Source organism: Suricata suricatta, chromosome 2 (genome assembly GCF_006229205.1).
Source record: "Suricata suricatta isolate VVHF042 chromosome 2, meerkat_22Aug2017_6uvM2_HiC, whole genome shotgun sequence".
In the NCBI taxonomy this organism is placed as follows: Eukaryota; Metazoa; Chordata; class Mammalia; order Carnivora; family Herpestidae; genus Suricata; species Suricata suricatta.
This window is the reverse complement of record NC_043701.1, coordinates 180,381,675-180,405,241: the sequence shown is the minus strand read 5'-3', so window position 1 is coordinate 180,405,241 and position 23,567 is coordinate 180,381,675. Positions and strand designations below refer to the sequence as shown.

At 49.9% G+C, this 23,567-nt stretch overlaps 1 protein-coding gene and 2 long non-coding RNA genes across 5 annotated transcripts in view; 1 reads left to right on the top strand and 2 right to left on the bottom strand.

The window, feature by feature from the left end:
* The window catches only part of TEX36 (testis expressed 36), a 21,007-nt gene extending 18,957 nt beyond the window's left edge, over window positions 1-2,050 (top strand). The window contains exon 8 of the transcript XR_003905794.1: window positions 935-2,050. The gene's annotated coding sequence lies outside the window, so the exon portion shown is untranslated. The remainder of the gene's footprint in view (window positions 1-934) is intronic.
* LOC115285989 lies at window positions 7-8,362 on the bottom strand. Of its 2 annotated transcripts, none has more exons than XR_003905800.1 (4): window positions 8,288-8,362; window positions 7,452-7,640; window positions 2,128-2,423; window positions 7-577 (listed from the first exon to the last, which is right to left on the bottom strand). It is a non-coding gene; the product is annotated as an uncharacterized LOC115285989 (long non-coding RNA). The 2 variants fall into 2 exon arrangements; XR_003905801.1 differs by lacking the exons at window positions 7-577; window positions 2,128-2,423 and adding exons at window positions 5,027-5,079; window positions 7,113-7,210.
* Window positions 8,363-17,919: 9,557 nt separating this feature from the next.
* The window catches only part of LOC115285987, a 16,249-nt gene continuing 10,601 nt past the window's right edge, over window positions 17,920-23,567 (bottom strand). For both annotated transcript variants that reach the window (XR_003905797.1, XR_003905796.1), the window contains one exon: window positions 17,920-18,133. This is a non-coding gene — a long non-coding RNA (uncharacterized LOC115285987). The remainder of the gene's footprint in view (window positions 18,134-23,567) is intronic.

Genomic DNA, 23,567 nt, shown 5'->3' with positions numbered 1-23,567 from the left:
TCACTCCAGGAACGACGTCTGCTTGGCATTTCAGAGGTCAACAGCAGCTCTACTCAAGTTCAGGACCCATCGCTGCTGTCCCATGGGTCAAGATGAAAGGTCACTTTGCCCAATGGAACATTTTTTTTTTTAATCTACAGAACTGGTACCATATTGAGGACTCCTGGCGGGGGGGGGGGGGAGCTGTGTGTGCGGGAGGAAGGGCTTGAAATGACAGGCTAAGTATAGGTTTCCCATATGTTCTGCTGAGTTCAAGGAAGAATCCATGCTGTTATGGTAACACCCAAAGAACCACAAAACAAGCAAGAAGAATCCATTTCCTCCTCTGGGCGCTTTGCTGCCCCCAGTCTTTGGTGGGAGCATGACACTGGGAGCCCAAGAGTTAGGAGCAGCCCCTTTCGCTCGGCGCTGGGCTTGGTGGCTGGACAGCACGGCTCAAGTCCTGCTCTCCTCTGGGTGCAGTGAGGTTGGCACTTCGCAAACACACAGGATAGTCATTCTCGAGTCCCCGTGCTGCGTGGAGGACTCGGAAAGCGCTGTGTAAGTGTGAAATGCTGTACGTTGCCTTTATAAGTACCTATCAAAACAAATGAAAACATCTCATTTAACACACAGTATTTAAGTAAACATGTTGCGAATATACCAAAATAATCCCCCCCAAATATTAAACAACAAATCAACCCCCTGTCAGAGCCTGACTCACTGAATAAATGGAATGAATAAAATCGTAACTCACACGCTTGACTACGGCTCTATGAAATTGCCAAATTTGTTAGGTGTAGCGTGTGATTTCTGCACAGAATAACCCAAAATAACTTCGAACGCTGTATTCTCTCCCCTAGTCGAAATCAAACAGATCTGCAGGATTCCAAATTGGGCAATGCCGGCACAAGAGCACACATCACATTTTCCTTTCTTCTTTCCCTCGGTCCAGACAGGAGCCAGCTTCAGAAAGTCAGATCCAAGAAGCATTGTTTTGGTGTCACCTAAGCGCTGGTCTGGTCGCATCGCTGATAGCGGACAACGCGGGTTCCCGGCAGAAAGACCAAGTGTGCTCAGGACCCAGGGTCCTAGAGTCGTTCACAGGATTATAAGCGACCTTACCAGCATCTGGCCTGCCCTGCCTGAGAACACAGTGCAATTCTTTGGCCTGAAGGGAAAGCCTTAAAACTGTCTTAAATATTCTCTTGCCGCTTATAACCTTGGTCTGAGCGTCCGCCCGGCCGTGAGTGACGTGTGCACTCCTTCCACACACGCTGTGGCAGTCCCCAAAGAGGAAGGACAAGTCTCAACAACATCCCTCGGGAGAAATCGGATTTTCCCCCTGAAAACACACAGGCACCGAGGTCTAACCAACGCCTGACACCTGTCACATTCAGGATCTTTGAAAGGCAGGACTTGGCCCTGCGCACTCACACTCGCAGGAGAGCGCAGTGTCGCTACCCGATCAGGACAGCTCTGATCAAAGCAGATATGTTTGCCAATTCGACCCGGCCTGATTTCTAGCTCCTCCTTAACAGGGCTCTGCCCGCTTCCCTTTGGGCCTCGTGAGCCACATTCTCATGGGCACTGACTGAATAAATGCAGGACGTGCCCAAACACCGCACGTGTTTACTCAGCCCTCGAGGACTGTTTCCCAAGTCCCTGCCTTGGGCACCGGGGGACAGGGCTGAGCAGGGCCAGACGCCCCTCCCTCTGCGAGCCTGCAGTCCAGTCTCCCCGCCAGGGGAGGAAATGCAGCACCCCCCTCGGAAGAGTCAAGATTTCGAGCTAAGAATGCCGATGAAGAGTGGATCGGGCAATAATACTTTGAAAGGTCATAATTATAATTTTATTAAGCTGTGATCAGGGAGATAAGATAAATGTCACAGGAATGTGTTTCATGTTGGTTACATACGATATTAAAGAACAATTATGAATTTGCGTTTCTTGCGTACATGAAAATTTGGATCTCTGTAAGGGCAGAAGCGGAGCCTAATTTTTTATCTGCTGGATGAGAAATTGATTTTAATTCTTTCCCTGCTAATTAAAGGAAAATTAGAAAAACAAACTATTTGCTACAGCACTAAATACATTTTGATTACTTATGGATATAAGTAGTTATTTGGGTTTCATTTATTTACTCACTGGAAGCCTAATGATGGGTAACATTAAGAGCAGGGTGATGGGGAGGGATGTGGGTTTATTCCGCAGAGGGGCTGAGGCCCGTGTTCCCACCACGGCTGGGTGCTCGTGGGCTCGGCTCGGTTCCCGCAGAGCAGGCTGTGTGGGGTGACCGCAGACCCGCTGGGCTGGGCAAGAGGTGACGAGAGACTGGAGGGAGCAGCTTCCGGTTCGAGGGGCCCGGGCGGGGGTGGCGGCGGCAGAGGGGACCTCCTTTGGACAGCTGGGTACTGGGTTTCAGCTCAGGAAGAGGACCGGATCTGCAAGAAGGACATGATGACCGTTCGATGGAGGGGGACAGTCAACAGATGGAATTTTGGGGTTTTTTTTGGGAGGGGGTTAAAATGACCCAAATTGATGACAGTTTTGGAGCCCAGAATCAAAATAGGTCTCAATGGACAGAAATCAAGGTGTGGGCAGGGCCGTATTCCTTCCAAGAGGCTCTGGGGAGAACCCCTTTCCTTTCTCATTTGGGTTTCCGGGGCCACCTTGGTTTGCAGCCCCTCCCTGTGCGTTTTCAGGACCAGCGTGGATCTGAGTCCTACTGGCATGGCCCGGTTCTGTTCCTCGTGTTCCCGCTCTGCCTTTTGTAAACAGAGAAAAGAGTAGTGTGTACAAGGCAAAGAAGGGGAGGGGCATGGGTGCACTGAGACGGCCTGGGGGGTGAGGGGAGCTAGGTGAGGCCCGAGCAGGGCTGGGCCGGTGTGCGCCTGCAGGGGGCCACCTCTGGGGGGCTCAGTGGGCAGGAGTGGAAGAGGGGAGAGCAACCTTCAAGGGCGACGGGGGCCTTGAGTCCCTCTGGAGTGACCACTTCACCCTAGGGAGGAGCATAGGGCTGCAGCCCAGAACGAGGGGCCCGAAGCGGAACCCTGTGGAAGGTGGGGGGTGGGTAGAGCTGCCCTTTCAGGTGATGACGCCAGGACGCCAGCCGCAGGGCGATGGCCTGGGCGCACAGAGGGCTTGCTCCCCTTGGGGATTTCCCAGCAGGTAGATGCCCCGGGGGAGGCCTAGGGCAAGGATTCGGAGGCTGGCTGCACTCTTGACCGGCTGGGACCTGAAACCCACTGAAGCCCGCACCCCACCCAGTTCAGTTACGTTGGGTCCCTGTGCTGGGGCCACTTTGGTATTTTTATTCTTATTAATTTTCTAAATGTTTATGTATTATTGAGAGAGAAACAGAGCACGAATGAGGGAGGTGCGGGCCGGGGGGCAGGGGTGGGGGAGACACAGAATCCAAAGCAGGTTCCATGTTGTTCAGTGTCAGCACAGAACCTGACTCGGGCCTTGAACTTACAAACTACAAGATCATGACCTGAGCCCAAGTCGGATGGAAGCTTTCCCGATTGAGCCTCCCAGCTGCCTCTGAGTTTGGTATTTTTAAAAAACTCCCAGGTGATTACAAAGCCAGTGAGGCCAAGAGCTGCCTGTGGGACAAAAGGACACGCACTGTCTATACACCCGGGCTTCTGGAGAAGCTGGAAGAGTGTGAGGATGAGGGAACAGCACTGAGCAGGCTGTGGGGCGTGTGCAGGAGGGGGGCTGCCACGGCGCATCATGGGTGTGGGGCAGATCTGTGGGGCTGGAATGCAGGCTTTAGAAAAGTCATATCTGTGAACGTTTGCAAAGATATCAAAACTGAGTCTCATTTGGTTATTCATTTAATGCATCATCTTTATAAAACGGTGGAGCTGTACACAATGTGTTGAGATTTGAAGTATTCTAGAAATGCAGGCTGCCCAGAGGTGCCTGGGTGGCTCAGTCTGTGACGTTTCAGACTTCGGCTCAGGTTCGAGCCCCCGCGTCGGGCTCTGTGCTGACAGCTCAGAGCCTGGAGCCTACTTCAGATTCTGTGTCTCCCTCTCTCTCTATTCCTCCCCTGCTCGCTCTCTGTCTCTATGACTCAAAATTGAGAAAACATTAAAAAAAAGAAAGAGAGAAATTCAGGCTGCCTGGTCACTACAGAGAGAGAGAGAGAGAGATTGGAAGAGTCCCAGGGGTCTGGAGTCCAGTCTGGGCTGCAAGGGACGCCCAGCCCTGAAGTGAAGGCAGAGCGCTGGCTGGTGTGTGGAAAGGAGGAATCCTGTGGGGGAGGGGGCAGGGCCCTGAGCACACAACGTGGAACCAGGACGCTGCCGGGTTCTCAGGCCTGGATGGCAGCAGTGTCTGGGGACAGTAGAAGACTGTGCACTTCCCCTGTCTGCTGTACCCCCTCCTCCCCAGGACATAACACCTGCCTCACATACAGAACATGGTTGCAAGGAGACGGCCCAAAGAACATTCCAGAATGTCTTTACAGGGGTCGTTTGTGAGAGGTAGTCTTAGCTTTCTGGGTGAGAGTGCAGCTTTGGTACCCAGCTCAATTTTTTGTTACCTTCATGGGCTTGGGCAAGTCACTCCTAACTCTTGGTTTTCCTATCTTTTTATGGGGTCTAATTATGGGACCCACCTCCTAGAGTTAAGAATTACATGAAAAGGTGCATGCAAAGTGCCCTTCAAAGTGCCAGGCGGGGCGCCTGGGTGGCTCACTCAGTTGAGCCTCAGGTCGACTCTTGATTTTGGCTCAGGTCGTGATCTCACATTCGTGAGATGGAGCCTCAAGTTGGGCTCCTCACTGAGCGTGGAACCTGCTTGGGATTCTCTCTCTCCCTCTTTCTCTGCCCTTCCCTGCTCGCGTTCTTGCTCACTCAGAAAAACAAAAACAAACACAAACACAAAACCGCCCCAAACAAGGTGCCAGATGCAGGGTGAGAGTTGTGTACACAGGACCCCGCTACCTGGAAGACGCCGGTGGCCCCGTCAGGGAGGCTGCAGGCCGGCACCCCTGGGCCCTCTCCCCAGGAGCGCTGGCGTGCTGCCCCCTTCCGTCCAGACTCTGCCGTCTGCCCTTCACACAATCGGCTCCCTAGTTACGATTCTCTGGCAACAACCAGGGATTGCATTAGTTCCTAGAGACCCCCAAAATACTGGGTTGGCAATGGCTCTGGTGGCCTTGACCCCTCCTCCTGCCTCGTGAAGGGAAGACTTGGCCACTCACCCTTGCCTCCGGCCGGAAGGAATATTTCTCCTTCCTCCCCTGAGCTCCCTCACAGCCCCGGGTCAGTGGTATGTCAGTGTCTGCTTCCTCTTCCTCCCAGGCTGCTGGCACCTGGTGGACAGGCTCACACCTTCCCTTTCACCTTCACCTTGGCATCTTGCTCTGCTCACCCTCTGACTCTCACTAGCAGTTTAGGGCACTAACGAATGAGGGAGTATTTCCAAACAGCCAGCCACTAAAACTTGTGCTTTTTTTTAACCTTATGATTTTTAAATTCTTTTCAGTGCTTATTCATTTTTGAGAGAGAGAAAGAGAGAGACAGAGTGCAAGCAGGGGAGGGACAAAGAGAGAGGGAGACGCAGAATCCAAAGCAGGCTCCAGACTCTGAGCTGTGGGCACGGAGCCTGACGTGGGGCTCGAACCCACAAAGCACGAGATCATGACCTGAGCCGAAGTCGGACGCTTGACCAACGGAGCCACCCAGGCACCATGAACCTAATGACTTTTAACCAAAGGGGCTTCTTCCATCCTCGAAACGGTAACAATCCCTTTGCTTTACAAAGCTGGGGTGGGTGAGGAACGCTGACTCCAGACCACATTTATGGGAAAGAAGGCTCCGGTTTTTCCCCTCGGAAGATGGATTCCCTTTAGTTATTTATTTAATCACTGTGATGACAGCTTTTGCTCTGAACTAAATATATGCAGAGATGCATCTCACAAAATAACGCGCCCACAGCAAAACCGGTCAAGACTAACCCAGCGGGCCGGCTGAGGGACGTGGAATAAGATCATAGCCTCAGAAATCACTCAGAAAATGTTTTTTTACAAAAAAGGTAAGTATGTAACAAACGTCCTTTATCTCTTCCCTTAAAAGACTGTACAGAAGCCAGTTTATCATTTTTAACCATTTGGCCCCCATCAAAACAAAAACCCCAGTTTTTGGAAATCAAAGAACTAATGGTAACTAACGTCCAAGGACCACGCGAAACCAAAAGGCAGCCGAGTGACCACTAAGGGCCCATGAAGCACCAGCCGACCTCCACCTAATGCCCACTCACTCACCGGCCTGCCTTTGTTCAGCTTTGTCTGCTTCAACCGTGCAGGCAAACTGGTGGAACTGTGTCCATTTATGGGAAAGTCGAAGACCAATAAATAAAAAGTTTAATTTCCTGATTCCCAGAAGTCGATGGGGCTTAGAAAATGCTCGCCAATCCTTCCAACAATGTCTCTCAAGAAACAGTGCCACCAGCCACCTCGTATCAAATTTCATCGCTCATAAAGAGGAATCAGATAACGTTAAATGAAAGAAAGCAGGATCCAAAGTGCACCGTGCTTACAACTAAAAACCTCTCGGCTCTGGGCTGAGGACTGGGGTGTTCGAGCGTTATCAGACCTCCGTAGTGGGGGCAGGATTCCGGGAGACGGTTTTGCTTTTTTCCTAAATTTTCAGCTGCTATATTAGTTTTGCAGCAACAAAAAATGTAAAGCAAGCCGCCAAATCATTCACGAACCGTTTACCAGGGGCTATCACTCGGAACAGGATTATCACGTGAGGCCTCTGATGATGGTTAGAGGAAACTGAGAACCTCATTCAAGTATCCTAACACTCCGCCTCTTAGCTTCCATCTGGAGGGCTTTTGACTCCTGAATTGCTATCTGAGGTTACGACCATTAATACAGAGGAATCCTCCTTCGGTCTTTCTTCTTATAGAATTTTTTTTTAAGTTTCCTTTATTTATTTTGAGAGGGCTTGTGGAGAGAGAGAGGGAGAGAGAGAATCCCAAGCAGGCTCTGCGCTGTCAGCACTGAGCCCAACACAGGGCTGGATCTCACGACCTGTGAGATCACCGCCTGAGCCAAACTCAAGAGTTGGATGTTTAACCGACTGAGCCACCCAGGCGCCCCGGCCACTTACTGAATGCCTTGAGGTAATTAATGATATTTAGGAAACCGTGCCCTCCGCACATATAATACGGGAGAATGAGACCGTGAACTGGGCGTGTGAGGCCACGTCTAGTAAGAAAATGGGAGAAAGGAGCTGGGTTACTCATGTGCACCGTCTACAGAGCAGATCGTGCATGAAAACGGACAGAGCCAGTTGTGACCCGTTCCAGGCCACACCGGCAGGCTGAGTCAGTCCCCAGGAGCCCTCCGTCCCCGGACCCCGTCTGAGGGTCCTGTGGCCGGGCGGCTGCCAGGTCTGCAGACGCGGGAAAGGCTAGGGACGCGGCTTCAGTGGAGCTGGCTCTCTTACCCGGCCTTTCTTCAACCATTTCTCAAATGGGGGTCCTCGGAGTGCCCCCCGCCTGGACCCTTCTTTTCCTCCTCTTCCCTCTCCTCGTTCTTGCACACGTTTTGTTGGCCAATCGCTTACGCAGACGGTCATTTATTCTGCGGCCCCACGCCAGGCATCAGAGACACGACACGAAGAAGTCTCATCCCTCTTGGAAGGCGGTGGCAGCGGGGAGGAGAAATGATTGAACCAGGTACAGGCCCTGAGGCAGAGCCGGACCTGCGCCCCGGTGGTGGCCTGAGCATGTGCACTCAGCAAGTCCAACTCTGAGCTCAGGGTCTCTGCCAGATGGACTCTTCCCCTTCCTCATATGCCACATAAAGGCATCGCCATCCATCCAGTCACCAAAGGCCAAAGGCTGGGTGTCCACTCAAGTGCCCCCCTGCCTCTCACCCCTGCCCTCTGCCAATCTGCCTCGGAAAGGTCTCTCTGATACTTTCCTCTGTCCGTTCCCACCACCACTGCCCCAGCCACCCCTGCCTCTCAGCTCCCTGCGGTCATCTTTCGGCACACACTCTTGCTCCTTCATGGCCACCACACACAGACGATGCTTCTGAAATTTCCCCAGATGCTGGCGCCCTCGCTTAAAAACACTGAAGACTCTCACCCCAATGGGTTGAATTCAGCCTCCCTATCATGACCCTTAACTACCTGATGCCAACTTCCCCATGTCACCAACCAGGACACGGGTACCTGTCATTTCCCAGGCATATGGCTCTTCTTGACATACTGGCCCTTGGCTCATGCCCCTCCCTCCACCTACAGGGCTCTCCCAACACCCCGCAGAGGCTGTCCACCTGCTGTTAAGGGCTCAGCTCCAGCCCCATGTTCTCAGGGTCCCCACACTCTCCAGCCCTGCCGTTGGTCATCTCCTTTCTGACCACAATGCAGAATGTTCCAGATCGTGGGTGAGTTCTCTGTTCTACAGTTGACGGCCACACCATGACAGCTTCTGGCTTCACCTCTGTCCTCTGAGATGGCTTGTGGGTAGTGATCCAATACCAGTGTGTGGTATTCCTGAATACGAGGCTATATTTTTTTCAGAACCCAAACCACGTATATGTTTAAAAATGGAAAATCTGAATTAAGACTTGAGTTACATTCAGATAATTATAGGCAGCAGTCAATTTTCAGATTAAATGAGGTTCCGCTCCTTGAGAAAGCGTTCTGACCCCGCCCTTCCTTCAGGGTATCTGATTATGGCTTCAGTGTCTGTTTCCAGGGTTACTAGTGAATTGAGATTTTTTTTTTCTTTAATGTTTATTAGTCATTCTTATTCCTCCCAGAAGTCCTTGATGGAATCTCTGAAATTGAAGGTGGAGGTGGGAGTGGAGAATGGGGGTCTGGGAGGGAGGTGTCTCAGAAGACAAAAGTCCCCATCCCCCCCACTCCAGCCCCCAGCCTGACCGCCTCCTACCCATCTGTGCTGGCTCCCTCCTCTGGTCTCCCTTTTTCCTTCCAGAACTAGATCCCGGGAGATCTCACCTCTTTCCTTGGATGAGTCACTCTGTTTGAGACATCTCCCTTAATCATTCTCCCAGAGACACTCAAGCAGGAAGGAGAGGGGACTTCAGTGCCACACGCTGGTCAGACAGAGAGCATTCTAGGCCCCGGTGCAGAAAGGGAAGGCAGTCATACCGTACTGAAAAGTAAAACACAGTATAGGTTCCTTATACGTATGTATGACATACATGCCGTCGGTCTTCAAGATGACGTGTATGCATCAAGGTGACATGTGTGACATGTATGGCTCCTGTATAAAAGCCCTGCTGTGGCTCGCTAACATGCCGAATCGGGGCTGGCCCCTGTGATCCATAGAGTATGGCAGAGGCGACCATATCTGACTTCTGAGGCTGGGTCATACACACGGACAGAGCTTCTGCCTGGCATCCTCTCTCCTGGGGACACTCATCCTTGGAACACAGCCGCCGCACTCTGAGGAAGCCCGAGCTGGCCCATGTGAAGAGCCAAGTGCAGAGGAAACTCCCCAGCCTCCAGCCGGCCTCACCCCCACCCGGACAGTGACCGAGCCTTCATATGTTTCCACCCCATGGCCTTTAAATATTGCCCCGGACAAACCAGCCCCTATTCGAATTCCTGGCTCAGAATGCTTGTTTCATGTCGTTACATTTTGGGGGTCACTTGTGGGGCTGTCCTGGCAGCCGGAGCAAGACAGTGCAGTGGATTGGGCTCCAAAGTTGCTGCCGCCAAATGAGGGCTCTAACCCGCAGCCGGGTGTGTCTAGTAAGCGCTTGTTGGAAAGAATCCGAACCACCTGGGGACAGGGCTCTGTCCTAGGGTGCCGGCTGGGACACCCCATTTCCAACAGTCTTAATGGTGCTGGGGGGCGACCCTACAGACGAATGCCACAAGAGGGCAGGGGTCCATGCTGAAACGGAGTTTCCTGGACTCCACCTTCTCTCATACTGACTCCCCCGCTTTTGCATTTCACTGATGATTTTGTTTGATATCGATCACTGCCCACAGACCAGCTTCATTTCAAAGAAGTGAATCTACATTTTTTAAAAATTTGATTTAAGTTTATTTATTTTTGAGAGGCAGTGAAGGAGAGCAAGAGAGAGAGAAAGAGAGACAGAGACCGAAAGTGAGCCGGGGAGGGTCAGAGAGGGGGAGACATAGAATCCAAAGCAGGCTCCAGGCTCTGAGCTGTGAGCACATAGCCCGATGTGGGGCTCGAACCCATGAACTGTGAGAACAGAGAAGTAGGATGCCTAACCGACTGAGCCCCCCAGGCGCGTGAATCTAAATTTCAAAACCCAAGCACCCAGGAAAGAGTTCCGTCGGAGAGACTCCCTAACAGTTAATTTACCAATGCCATATTTGTATTTCTTATAAAATATATTTTTGTAATGACAACACCTACAATTTCATTGCTAAGAAAAATTGAGCTGCTATTTTTAAATGTCAGTGGGATAAACATTTCCTGACTTTATATCCCTGCATGAATGCAGATGTGCTATTTACTCAATCTCATTTATTTCATAATGGGATTAAATAATGCTTCATTATTTCATAATGAACAAAGTAATATCGTGATCTCGAAAAAAGAAGCAATTACACTTATTTTTCTTGCACCTCAGAACCCCTTCCCCCGTCGATGCATTCTGACATTAAAATGAACTAATTTGTTGGATAATTTAAAGTCGACTCAATTTCTGCAGGAAAGAGGAGGAAATGGGCCTCTCAGACCCTGGGGTTTTTTGATGACAAATGATCTTCTCAGAACGTTTCTTAGAAGCTCCGGGTAGCCTTGCCCCCAGAGTGCTTGTCACCATCTTTGTGGACAGCGCTCTTGGCATCTGGTCAGCGCCTCTCTCTGCAGGGCTGTTTAACTGCACCTCCGGAGCCGGCAGTGCAGAATCATCCAAGGCTGATCGACACCGCCCCCTGCCCAGGGTACCCCTCACCAATCAGAGCCACCGGGTGGGGACACAGAGCTCAGCCTCTGCCAGTTGGGATGTGTCAGTCCTGTGCCCCTGGGCACCTCAGCAGCCTCTCTGAACCTCAGTTTTCCCATCTGTGAGATGGACCCACACTTCTGTTTCTCTCCAGAGGATGCTGCTGGGACTGAGAGAGAGAAGGGACCACGGCTCCGCCTGCTGTGACCATACACACCTGGGAACGTGGGCGTGCTCACTGGGCAGAGAGCTAGCTAGTGTTATTTTTCACTGCCCTGCTTTTTGTTCTGTGACAACCTTTAAAGATGACTCTGGGAACAAGGGTGCTAGAAAAGTCCTATGTCTCCCTTCCTAGCTGTGTGCAACGCATGCCCTCCCTAAGAGCTTCCAGAAGCTTCCTCCAGAATGGATGCTCCTTTCCATGCTTCTATACTGCATCTGAAGATCCAGCTATAGTTCGGGAAAAAGTCCACATGAAGGAGGCCTTCCATCCCGTTTTCCCGCTCGGCGTTGGCAGAGACGGTCTATCACAAGAGGTCGCGGTTTCCACAGCAGCCCGTCCTCCGCCTTCCCCTCTGAATCCACACGGAGGTCTTCCAAACTTTGCTCCCTCCAAGGCCAAGCACACCTTGGAGGAGTCAGATGTTTTTATAGGACAGAGTTCTGCAACGGCACACTCGAATTTCTTTCCCTTCAATGTGCCAAATGTTTCTTATCATTACATGGTCTGAAATATATATTAGTACAAGGTGTTTTTTTTTTAAGGCACCAATAACTTGCATAACCTTTAACCCATGGTAAGCATGCTACATTTGGACAAGCAAGTAAATGGGGACTCTAGTTTGAGAGCCACTTGGGTTAGCCTGGACAAACCGCTCAACCTCTCGGTTGGAGAGTCTTTGAAGATTCTCTGTGGTTCTAACGTTCCAAGAACCATACCTGGCACTTCCCTGAGCCCATGGTGGGGGAGGCGGGGGCTCTCTCTGGGCTTTGGAGGGGGCTGCTCTCCTCACTGGTTGGTCCCGCGCTCCGCTGTGCATTCAGAGAGGACAAGGACTATGTCTTGTCACCATGGAATCTGTCTCGGTTCAGTCCACTGTAACAAAACTTCCCGGCACGTCTTAAACAACAGCGTGCATGGCCCCCCGTTCTGGAGGCTGAGACTTCAGCATGGTTGGGTTCTAGTGAGTCTCTCACTGGTTGGCAGACTCTTGTCTTCTTGTGCCCTCTCGGGGCGGGGACACAGGCGCCAACTCCATCCCGGGGGCTCTACCCTCGTGACTTCCCACAGGTCATATCTCCAAACACGATCACACTGGGGGTTAAGCCTTCAACATACGAATCTGGGGAGGACACGAACACGCTGTCCATGATAGTACCTCAAGAGCCTCACACAGACCCGGGCCGTTTCCTGAGCCGGCAGCATGAGTGGCGCCCCCTGCAGTTGTACGATGCAGCCACACAGAATATCGGCGCTCAAATACTGGTTGAACAAAAGGTGTAAAAAATTATGACATTTCTGATTCAAAAAATTTTAAGTATTTTTATTAACATTTAAGTACTGTTTTAAAATAATGCAAAAAGCAATGCATAAATTTTTTAAAAATGGCATTTTAGGGGTGCCTGGGTGCCTCAGGCTCTGGCTCAGGTCATAATCTCCTGGTTTATGAGTTCAAGCCCCACGTCAGTCTCTGTGCTGACGGCTCGGAGCCTGGAGCCTGTCTTCGGATTCTGTGTCTCCCTCTCTCTCTGCCCCTCCCCTGCTTGCACTGTCTCTGTCTCTCAAAAATAAATAAAAACCATTAAAAAAAATTTAAATGGCATTTTAAATTAAAGACATGCTTTCAAAGAACTTAAGTTGATAGATCTTTTTTTCCCCTGAATGACTTTAAGCATGACTTCAATATTCTAACAGGCCAATGGCTTATTGATCAGAAAAAGTTAGGTATTAAATTACCGGCTGAATACTGCCCTAGGAATCCCATTTGTCTTTAGATTTTAGGGTGATTAATTTCGTAAAGAGGCAAGCAATGTTTTCATCTTTGTAACATCTAAAAGCCTAATCTGATGATCATTCTTCTGAGCAGTGATGTTCTAAGCACGTGTGTCTAGCCCCACAATTAAGCATTTAAATTTTGTTTCAAGTATCGGTATGTCCTAAATTCAGATCAGTGAAAACCTCCTATTTTACATGTTTGTTGTGGTTGTTTGCTTTTGTTTTTGTTTTTTGGGTTTTTGTTTTTTGTCTTGTTCTCTCAAGGTTCTTCCCCTACTGGAAATACAAAACTCAACAAATCCCGTTCACTCTGGAAAGTAGCAAAGAAGGATTGAAGTTAATTTCATGCTTGAAGCGGGACCAGGGACAACTTGCCAAGATCACAAGATTCTTTTCTTTGGAATCCCACCGCCCAGCACCCGATGCCTCCAAACTCCCTCCTTCCTTTCGCCATCTTCTCTGCGGCTCCCGGGGCTCCGACCAGCGGTGCGTGAGGCGGAAAGCCAGAGCCCACCAGGCCTCTTGGGCTCCCAGCCACCCGTGTCCAGCCCGTGGGAACCCAAGGGCGCCAGGGTCGGTGTGCGGGCTCTGCAGCCGCTGGCCCGGCCACGCATCTCCGCTCGCACTCTGTGGTCTCACCGCTGCTGCAGGACCCCGCCCCCGGGCAGCCTCACCTCCCTGGAGGCCACGCCTCCCTCCTCACCCCACTTCTCCCCATTCCGTGGCTTGTCCTGTCGTGGCCCCTCAGCATCCAGAGAATTCGGCCCGGGCACCTGCTTTCTGCACTGGACTGTGGCTCTCAGAGGGACGGGGAGGTCTTACTCCTCACTGTACCGTCACTGCTGACATGGAGCAGGTGCGATGGGCGGGCTGAAGGAGGGAATGAATGAATGAACGAATGAAAGAGCAGAGAGCGCATGCGTAGTGTGCACGGAAGAGCTTTGTAATCAGCAACGGGAAGCACAGTAATGACCATTGTCTTTATATTCCTCAGCTGCAGGGCGCTTGCCCAGCTCAGAGTCGGCACTCAGAAACAAAGTCTGGAAGGCTGGGAGGTTCGTGGCAGCAGGCCCGGTGCCCAGGAAGCAGACTCAGACTATAGAATGCAAGTCGCTAGACTTGGGAGAACCCTCGGGCGGGGCCTGGAGGCGAGGGGAGGACGTGGCACCGGCCAGAGGAGGAGGGCTGTGATGCTGGTGGCCCGGTGACAGTTTTGCCTGTCCCCATGGGGATCCCTGAGCTAGGACGGTCCTTCAGACTGGTCCTGACTTGGGTCATGACAGCTTGGCCTTTATCCCCTGCCCTGATCAGATGTTGGGTGCGGGTCATTCCAGGAAGAACTGTGACCTTGAGGGGAGGTGTGTGCTGGCGGGGTGTGCGCAGCACATCACAGTGTCCACTCCACCGTGACCCCAGGGAACTTGCTCAGGCCGAGGAGGCGGGGCTTGCCAAATCCTTCCTCCACAGTGAAGACAGGCCCCAGTTAGGAAAACACAGCCAAGTGAATACATAAGAGTCTGCCGCCAAAGTGGCTGTTGTACCAGACCGGGTGCCAAGACACCCCAAAGTCCGGGGCAGGGCCTCTGGGGTGCTGGCAACGTTCTGCCTCTTCCTCCGGGTGTGGGGGTTACACTGAGCTGTGCTCTCGTGACACCCTGACTTTTCTATATACATTATGTAAATTACATCTCAATAATGCTGTTCAAATTATTTTAAATGTTTGTAACAAATGTGTCCCAGTTAACCTCCTGGTCTGCCTCCCATTTCTCCTTTCAGAGGAGAAAACATCAGCGGGGTTTTACCACACAGTTCTGCCAGCGCCCAGATGGAAACGAATTATTTTAACACTAAAGTATTAACGGAGCCAGAGAACATCAAAATTCTCTCCGGAACAAACCTGATCTTCAGTCTGAGTGTGGACACCTCTCCATTCTCCGCGTTAGCCCTTTATCAGCTCGCATTTCACTCAAAGGAACATTTGAACACTTTTATGGCAGCGCAGAGGGGTCTGCCCCATTTCTGGTCCCTCCTGCCGCGCCAGGGACATTCAGGGACCAGGGGGCGAGGGGCCGCAGTGTGGTGGGGGGCTGATGCACGCTTAAGAAATACGTCAGTGGCTGAGCTGGACGCACAGGGCGGGAATCTGCATGAACTTTCTGGAACAGGTGCGCCCTCGCCCGATTTGGAGAGACTGCCACCTAAGTGCCCTGGGGCCTCGCCTGGAAACCTCATTTGGCTTGTGTTTGTTTTCCTCCGCAGACCGGGCCAGCCTGGCTCCTGGTGGCCAGGCCCCCGTGTTTGGGGCTCTTGCCTTTCTGTATCTGTACTGTTGCCTTTGTGTCCTTTTCCTTATCTTTCTATGCAAAAAGGTGACTTGCTCTTCGATCCAGGTGCTGGCTGTTGGAGGGACAGAGGCTTTCCCAGCATCCACCTGAGCCTCCTGTCACAAAACCCTGTTTGCTTGGGCTCCCTGAACACTGCTCTGTTAAATTCATATGGAGTCAGTTACTGCTTCCTTGCCCCTTTATTTTTAATTAATTAATTAATTAATTTTATGTGTATGTATTTTTGAGAGACAGAGAGAGATAGAGCCCAAGCAGGGGAGGGGCAGAGTGAGAGAGGGAGACACAGACTCAGAAACAGGCTCCAGGCTCTGAGCTGTCAGCACAGAGCCCAACGTGGCATTTGAACTCACGGACTGCAGGATCATGACCTGAGCCAAAGTCGGACGTTTAACTGGTGGAGCCGCCCAGGCGCCCCTTTATTTATTTACTTCACCACAAGGCTGCACCTGTCCTGAGTATCAGCTCCTTCCGCAGAAGTTCATTCCCTATCCTCCTCCTTCAAGGCTTCCAACTAAGATTAGCCCCCCAGTAACAAGGTAGGCGGTGCACTGGGGGCACCCTCTGCCTGGCTCTGAAATAGCCAACCGGTAAGGACCCATCCTGCCCCTTCCCGCTTCTCAGGGCAGTGTTGAGAACCGAATGCTTTGGCTCCGTTCAGATCCCGAACAGCTCGGGAGAGCAGGACATGCAGCGACTCGGTTTTTGGTTTCTCCCCTGATTGTCTGGTCACTGCTCACTCCCAGCACTGCCCCCGGCGCTGACCCGGGCTCCAGGGTGAAGGAGTGTCGGGCCAATATTCACATGAGCACCTGTGCCATCCCCACATCCTTTTACTCCGCTTCAGGAAGTTCCTAGAAGGATACTGGGCAGCGGAGGGACCTGGAATGATACGAGGAGATTCAACAACCAGAATACATTTTAGGTCTGTAGATGCTCATTTAAATTATTTTTTTATGTTTGTTTTATTTTTGAGAGAGAGAGAGAGAGAGACAGAGCGTGAGCAGGGGAGAGGGAGAGAAAGGTAGACACAGAATCCCAAGCAGGCTCCAGGCTCTGAGCGGTCAGCACAGAGCCTGATGCAGGGCTCGAACCCATGAACAGTGAGATGATGACCTGTGCCGAAGTTGGCACTCGACCAACTGAGCCCCCCAGGCGCCTGGTAGATGCTTGTTTAATGTGACTTTGTGGAAGCCGCGACAGTTCACACTGGGAGGAGCATTCCAAGACTACAGTGTGTCCAGCCTAGAGTCAAAACAGACGCTGCAGGTAGTTCTGAAAGCTGAGATGCAAGAATGAGTGACACCACGGGGAAAAACCAGTGCCTTAGAAAGCCTCTCCATCTGTTCACACACGTCTGAATCCAGTTGGTACTAACATGTCCACTCCAAGGTGAGGACAGGACGGCCACCATTAATATGTCCCTTGGGTTGTGTCTCCAGAGCCAAAACAAAGAGGCACCTGATTATTTGTAAATAATAATTTAATAATATTTGTAACTATTATTTATAATTTGTAATTGTAATTTACAAAAATTGTAATATTTGTTTACAAAAAAGGGTGCATAGACATCCATTCAAAGAAGCTGACCTCCAGTCTTTTCTTAAATGTGTTATTAAATTCCTGGGTATGTATTTGCGGATGCAACATTCACAGTGAGGCTCCCAAAAGGTGGACTTAAAATCCCATTCTCATACTCCCCTAGAGTCACTTCAGATCCTCCTGCCCATGCTCACAGGGCCTCTTGCCTTCATGTTTCAGCAGTGCAGAGGATTTGGTTGATCAAGACTGTCCCCAGCTTTTTCTCTCATTTAGAAATTGGCAAATCACAGGGGCGATTTCAAGTGAGCTTCATATAAAAGCTGTTACTAAGAAGGAACGGGCTACCGCAGAAAGATGAATGCCCCCCAACATCGCTAGGCTCCATGCAACGGTGGCAAATGCAGTGTCAAAACTCGCCCGTGGCAAAGGCACATGAACGGCCCACAAGCATGTGAACAGATGCTCAACATCGCCCATCATCAGGAAAACGCAAATCAAAACTGTGATAAGATATCACTGAAAAAGAAACAACAGAAAACAGTGAGCGTTGGCAAGGATGTGAAGAAATCGGAAGGCTTGCGCCCCGTTAATGGGAATGCAGAATGGCGCAGCTGCTGTGGGAAATGGTACGGCGGGTCCTCAAAACACTGAAAATAGAACTACCTTGTGATCCAGCAATCCCACTTCTGGGTATTTATCCTGAAGATGTAAAACCAGAGTCTCCGAGAGGTATTTGTACACCCAGTGCACGGCAGCGTTCTTCACAACAGTCAAGAGGCAGAAGCAACCCAAATATGATATAATATACATACAGACAACGGAATATTACTGAGCTTTAAGAAGGAGGGAAATCCTGTCACATCCCGACACAAATGAATCTTGAGGACATGATACTAAGTGAAACAAGCCAGCCTCCAAAGGACAATACTGAATGGTTCCACTCATATAAACCCCTGGAGGAATCAAAATCATAGGACCAGAGGATGGAATCGTCATTGCCAAGGGCTGGGGGAGGGGCTGAGGAGTTGTTTCATGGGTATGAAGTTTCAGTTTTACAAAATGAAAAGTTCTGGAGATGGGCTGTACAGCAATGGGAATATACATTAACAATATCTCACTGTACACTTAGAAATGGTTAAGATGGTAAATTTTATGTTACGTATATTTTACCACAGTTTTTAAACATTATACAAGGTCGCCTCCTCCCAGCAATGGTCCCTGGGTGTCCAGTAGCGTTCTGCCGGGGTGTGTGTCATCCAAGGCAAGCTGAGCCCTTGCCTGTATCCACCATGGCCCCTGGCCTGGGTCTGGCAAACAGGTGCTCTGCACAGCTTTATTGAATGTCTGAGGGAGACAGGGAGAGAGAGGGAAGAAGGAATGAATAGAACATCCACAAAAGATAAATTACAAATGGACGGTAACCAAATGAGAAAATTTTCAGCTTCACTAGTAATCAAAGAAAAGCCCATTAAAGTAACAATGAGTTTCCATTTCTCACTATGAAATGAGCAAAGATATTTATTATTATAATTTAAATACCTAACGCTGTCTAGGATTTGTCGAGATGGATAATTTCAGACAGAACTGGCATATTTCTATAAGGAAATGGAGTAGTACCTGCGAACAGCCCTTGAAATCTCCTATCTCTTGACCCAATAATCCCCCATCTAAGAATATATCCTAAGGAATCAACAAGATATGTAGACAAAGATTTAGGGACCAATTTACTTACCACGGAATTATTATTGATAGCTCAAAGACCAAAGCAAAATATCTGGCAAATGGAGAATGCTTCAACACAAGATGTAAAATTCTATAGCTATCAAAAATCATATTCTACAAAAATATTTAATGATAGAAGAAATTTTTATAATGATATATGCACATAGGTTATACATACAGTGAGGTTGAGTTCATAAAACAAAACAAAACAAAACAACCAGCCTCAGAGAGGAGATACGGCACATCAAGACGTCATCTGTGATTTCCGGATGAGGTAGTTATCATGAATATCCCTGTCCCTTTCTTTAGCTTCTAAATATTCCAAAACAACCAGTTGATCTTTTTGGAATCCGAAACAAACTGGACTTGACAAAAGGAAAAGTGTTGTCACATCTGAGCATAGAAAAAGCAGTCAGGGAAGGGAAAAATGACAAGGCACGGTCCCTGTTCGCAAGGAGCCTCCGCAAGGAGGTGACGGTGTCCACTGCGCGGGGAGCACAGGCGCGGTGGTGAGGAGATGGGGCCAGGGAAGGCTCCCCGGGGAGGGCAGGGGTCTGAGCCCTTGTCTGCGTCCTCTGCACCTGCTGGCAGTGCTCCCTGCGGACCGTGTCCTCTCCTGGTATCTCTTGTCTTGGACACTCCGCTCCTGCGATCCCCTGATGGGGCTTCAGGGTTGATTCTCTCCATGGTATATGGAGGCTCAACTCGGCCAGTAGCTCCAAGGTTGATCTCCTTAACACCAGCACTGCAGCAGGCTTTCAAGTCGGGGCTTATTTCAGTCATCACTTGGCTCGCACGCGCTCTGGCAGGGATCACCTTGCTGGGAGACCAAGGTCTGGGAGGCAGCAGAACCCACACGGCCCGGACGGAGCACCACTCCAGCGGGAGCCTGGAGTCCTGGGGTGCAGCGGCGGGAGGCAGGTACCTCGAACATAAAGCAGGGATGGGAGAAGCACAGAGGGGCAGTGGCTTGTCCAAGACAGGGTCCTGGCCTCGGTCAGAGCTGGGACTGTGTCACCCAGGCGGCGCCCCGTGCCTGCACCCTGACCCCCAGGTGGCACACCGTGCCCACACCCTGACCCCAGGCAGTGCCCTGTGCCTGCACCCTGACCCCCAGGCGGTGCCCCGTGCCCATACCCTGCTGCGGGAAGGGACATGCCCCTGCTCCCCACTGGACCACTTGTCTTTTGGTCTTTTGGTGGTGGGGCACGAGGGGACTGGGGCAGGCTGCTGGGGGCGGTGGGGTGCTGGGGGCGGCAGGGGGCTGGGGGCTGTGTGCATGGTGGCCGCTTTTAGTGCTGCTGGGAGAACGATGAAAATCAGCTCTGTGCGCACATCAGGACACCATCTGGGTATCTTCTGAAATTTATAATTGAAAAAAAATTACAACCTAAATACAACCTTCTTCTATTCTGGCTTTATGTGTTCGCCTCCCCCGCCCCACTCCCCACCCTGATATGAAAGAACTACATGTTCTGGAAATTTTAGCCAAGGCAATAAACAAATCAGAGATGTGAATTATGACTGGTAGAAATAAGACAGACTAAATTATTTTTAGATGTTATGTTTGCCTGTTTATAAAGCCCAGGGGGATTACCAAGCCAGGGAAGGAGAGAATGGCATGGTCAAGTGAGCCCAACAAGTCTCCTGGAGGCTGCAAAACCAGAAAAAGCCTGGAGAGGATACAACTGTACAGCCACATTATTATATACGTATATGTGTGTGTGTGCGCACACGCGTGTGTGCATATATTTACATGCGCCTATTAGCTGAGCTAAAGAGGTACAGGTAAGCGCGATAGAAACAGAAATCCTCAGGTGTCCTAAACAAAACCAGAGAAGGTAACACAGGAGTGGATGCAGGTGCCCTGTATTTTGACAGGTGCTGGGAATACAAAGATGGAAAAGAGAGTCCTACCTTCACGGGGCGTGCGTGCTACAGCTCAAAGACTCTCACACCTGTAGAACATTCCCATCCTGAAAAGCGCTCAGAGGGACGGAAGGTACCCAAAGATACCTTGTGAGCCTATAAGAGGGGGGTTTACCTAGCTGGAGAAGTCACCTGAGGGTTGAGTGTCATTAACAAGTGAATTAAACAGTAAAACATAAAAACCAACATCTAAAAGAACTAAAAACAAAACATACAGGAATTATTTTGGGACAGGACTTTTTTCTTTTAGTATAATGATAAAGGAGGAAAAAACATCGCTAGATTCTACCATGTCAACATTGAAAGCTTCTACACATTGAAAAAACATGGTAAGCAAAAGTAAAAGGTAAAATACAAATTGTCAAAAAATGCAGTGTACATAAGAGTTGTCATTTTTCATATGCAAAGCGATTTATTCATCAATAAGAAAAAGACATGTGCACACGCACAGAAGTGGGCTCAGGCATGTTAAGTGAGCTCCACAAATGGGCTACGTATGTTAAAATAAGTACAAAAGGCCAATAAGCCACATAAAAAATGTGCGTCTTCAGTTGTCATAAAAGGCACATGAGTTACAACAATAGCATGCCTATTATTTTGCTTATGATTTGGGCTAGGATTTGAACGCTGGGGTGCTAAAATGTTAAGGAAAGCGGCAGGAAACAGGTGGGAATATAAATTGGTACAATTTCTCTGGAGGGCAATTCGGTAATATTTATCAATTGCTTTAAAACTGTGTCTACATGGTAATTTCACTCCGAGAATTTATCTTAAATCAACATGCGTGTGCGCAAAGATTGCGTGAAGGATATTCACCCCACAGTTATTTACAAAAGAGTAAAAGCAAAAACAAGGTAGCGGACAGAATGATGGATCGGAGGATACGTACGGGGCAGCCATTCAAATTCATTGTCAGAAAACCTTGAGATGTGGACAAATTGTTTCAAATATACGGTTAAATGCGGGAGGGGGGTGTGGGGGGGTGTGGGGACAGTTTACCCAACGGGAAAACCTGAATGGAGAGACCAGAGATTCGAACCACATATGTATGAACCTTGATTTATAGCCTATGACCGTGTAGCAGGACAGAGCCATAAGGAATGGATGATTAATTCAGTGAAAGGGATAATTATTACCCCCCCCCCCACACACACACACAATAACATGAACGCCTTAGGGGACCTCACAGACACACGTAAGTTCCAGCTGGGAGAACAGTCTGTGAAAAGAAAAACTTCAAAACTTTTAGAAGAAAATGCAGCTTGATAACTGCATGACCGCAGGCAGAGAATTTCTTAGGACACAGAAGGGACAGAAAGCAAGACAATGAAAGTTTGGCAAATACTACAATGTTAACCAAGTTTTAAAAATTTTGTACATGAGAAGATAGAACAACAACAACAAAAAACCGGAAGATGGGTATAGGACGGAGTGAGTGAATTCAACGCACATGAAGGATGAGGCATAAGGCAGAACTTCGGAAGCAGCGTTTCAGACTTTCTTGCGCGAGGATCACCGGGAGAGCTTTTCAAAATTCAGGTTCTGATTGAGCCGCTCTGGGTGGGGTGGAGACGCTGCAGTGCTAACAAGGGCCCAGGTGAGCTTTATCCTGCAGGTCCACACACTACCCTCCAAGTCGCAAGGTTACGAAGGACTCCTACAGACAAGTAAAAACAGAAGAAACCCCCCCATGCTCAGTCTGGCACAGGCTCTGAGCAGGTAATCCTCAGAAGAGAGAAATCAGATGAGCAATAAACACACATCAGCCAGGATGGGCTCTCTGCCGTGAATGCAGACCCACAGCAGAGGCGGCTTCCTTGCTCCTGGGACTAGCCCGGTGAGGGGAGGGACAGCTCTGGCCCTCACAGCCCTACAGGGCTCCAGGCCACGGGAGGCTCTGCCGTGTTCCACACTTGCCCGAGGAACTGGGCAGCTGGAAAAAGAAAAGAGGGTTTTAATGGGCCAGACGTGGAGATGGTGGGGACGCTATGGCTCACGTTGTCAGTTGGGATGCCACCCCAGGCTAGGCGAACAGCACGGGACGCTGGGAAATGTAGTCTAACTGTTCCCAAGAAAAAGAGGGCTGCTGTGTGGTGGCTAGCGGGCAGTCTGCCACACTCGTGAAGAGATGCTCAACTCGCCCGCAGTCAGGAAGATTCCATTCCAACCGGTGTCATTTTACACCATCACGTTGGCCAAAAGAAAGTACCAGGACCATTAGCAGCACAACTCCGGGAGGCGCTGTTCATAAAGAACATTCCTTCCTCCACCTCCCCATTCTCCTCATCTTGCTTGATGTTCCCCGCCCCCAACATACTGTATTACCTGTAGCAGACCACTGATTTACCTGTTTATAATGTTTATTGTCTTTCTGCCATCTCTGGACTGTCAACTCCAATGGGGCAAGAATATTGGTCTATTATGTTAAGTGCTAAATCCGTAGCATCTGCAACAGAGCCTGGCACACAGTAGGCGCTCAACAAGGATGTGTCAAATGCAGAGGCGAACCTTCTAGTCACCCCAGCCCAGAGCACAGGCACCAGACATGTGAGGACAGGGGTGTCCATGGGGCTCTGCGCTCAGCCTCGGCTTCTGTTGTGTCCGCCCTGATCCCCGCTCCACAGTGTCTGTGGGATGACCAAGGACTGTTGTTTCCAGCCCCTGAGGTTTTGGAGTTTGTTTTTAGTTTTTTTCTTTTCTTGTGGTGAACACTGTTTTATTTTATTTTAGTCTCCAATATCTCGTGTAAATTTGGTTTTCATGTAACCTAGTTGGTTCAAGGTTAAGTTTTAAGTATAGGGGCTTGGATTTTTTTTAATATAATTCATTGTCAAATTGGATTCCATACAACACCCAGTGCTCATCCCAATGAGTGCCCTCCCCCATGCCCATCCCCCACTTTCCCCTCCCCCCCTCCCCCATCAGCCCTAGTTTGTTCTCAGTATTTAAGAGTCCCTTATGGTTTGCCTCCCTTCTCTGTAACCTTTTTCCCCTTCCCCACCCGTGTGGTCTTCTGTTAAATTTCTCAAGATCCACATATGAGTGAAACTGTTTTTAGTTTTTAAAACAGTTTTTATGTTTATTTATTATTGAGACAGAGAGAAACAGAGAATGAGTGGGGGAGAGG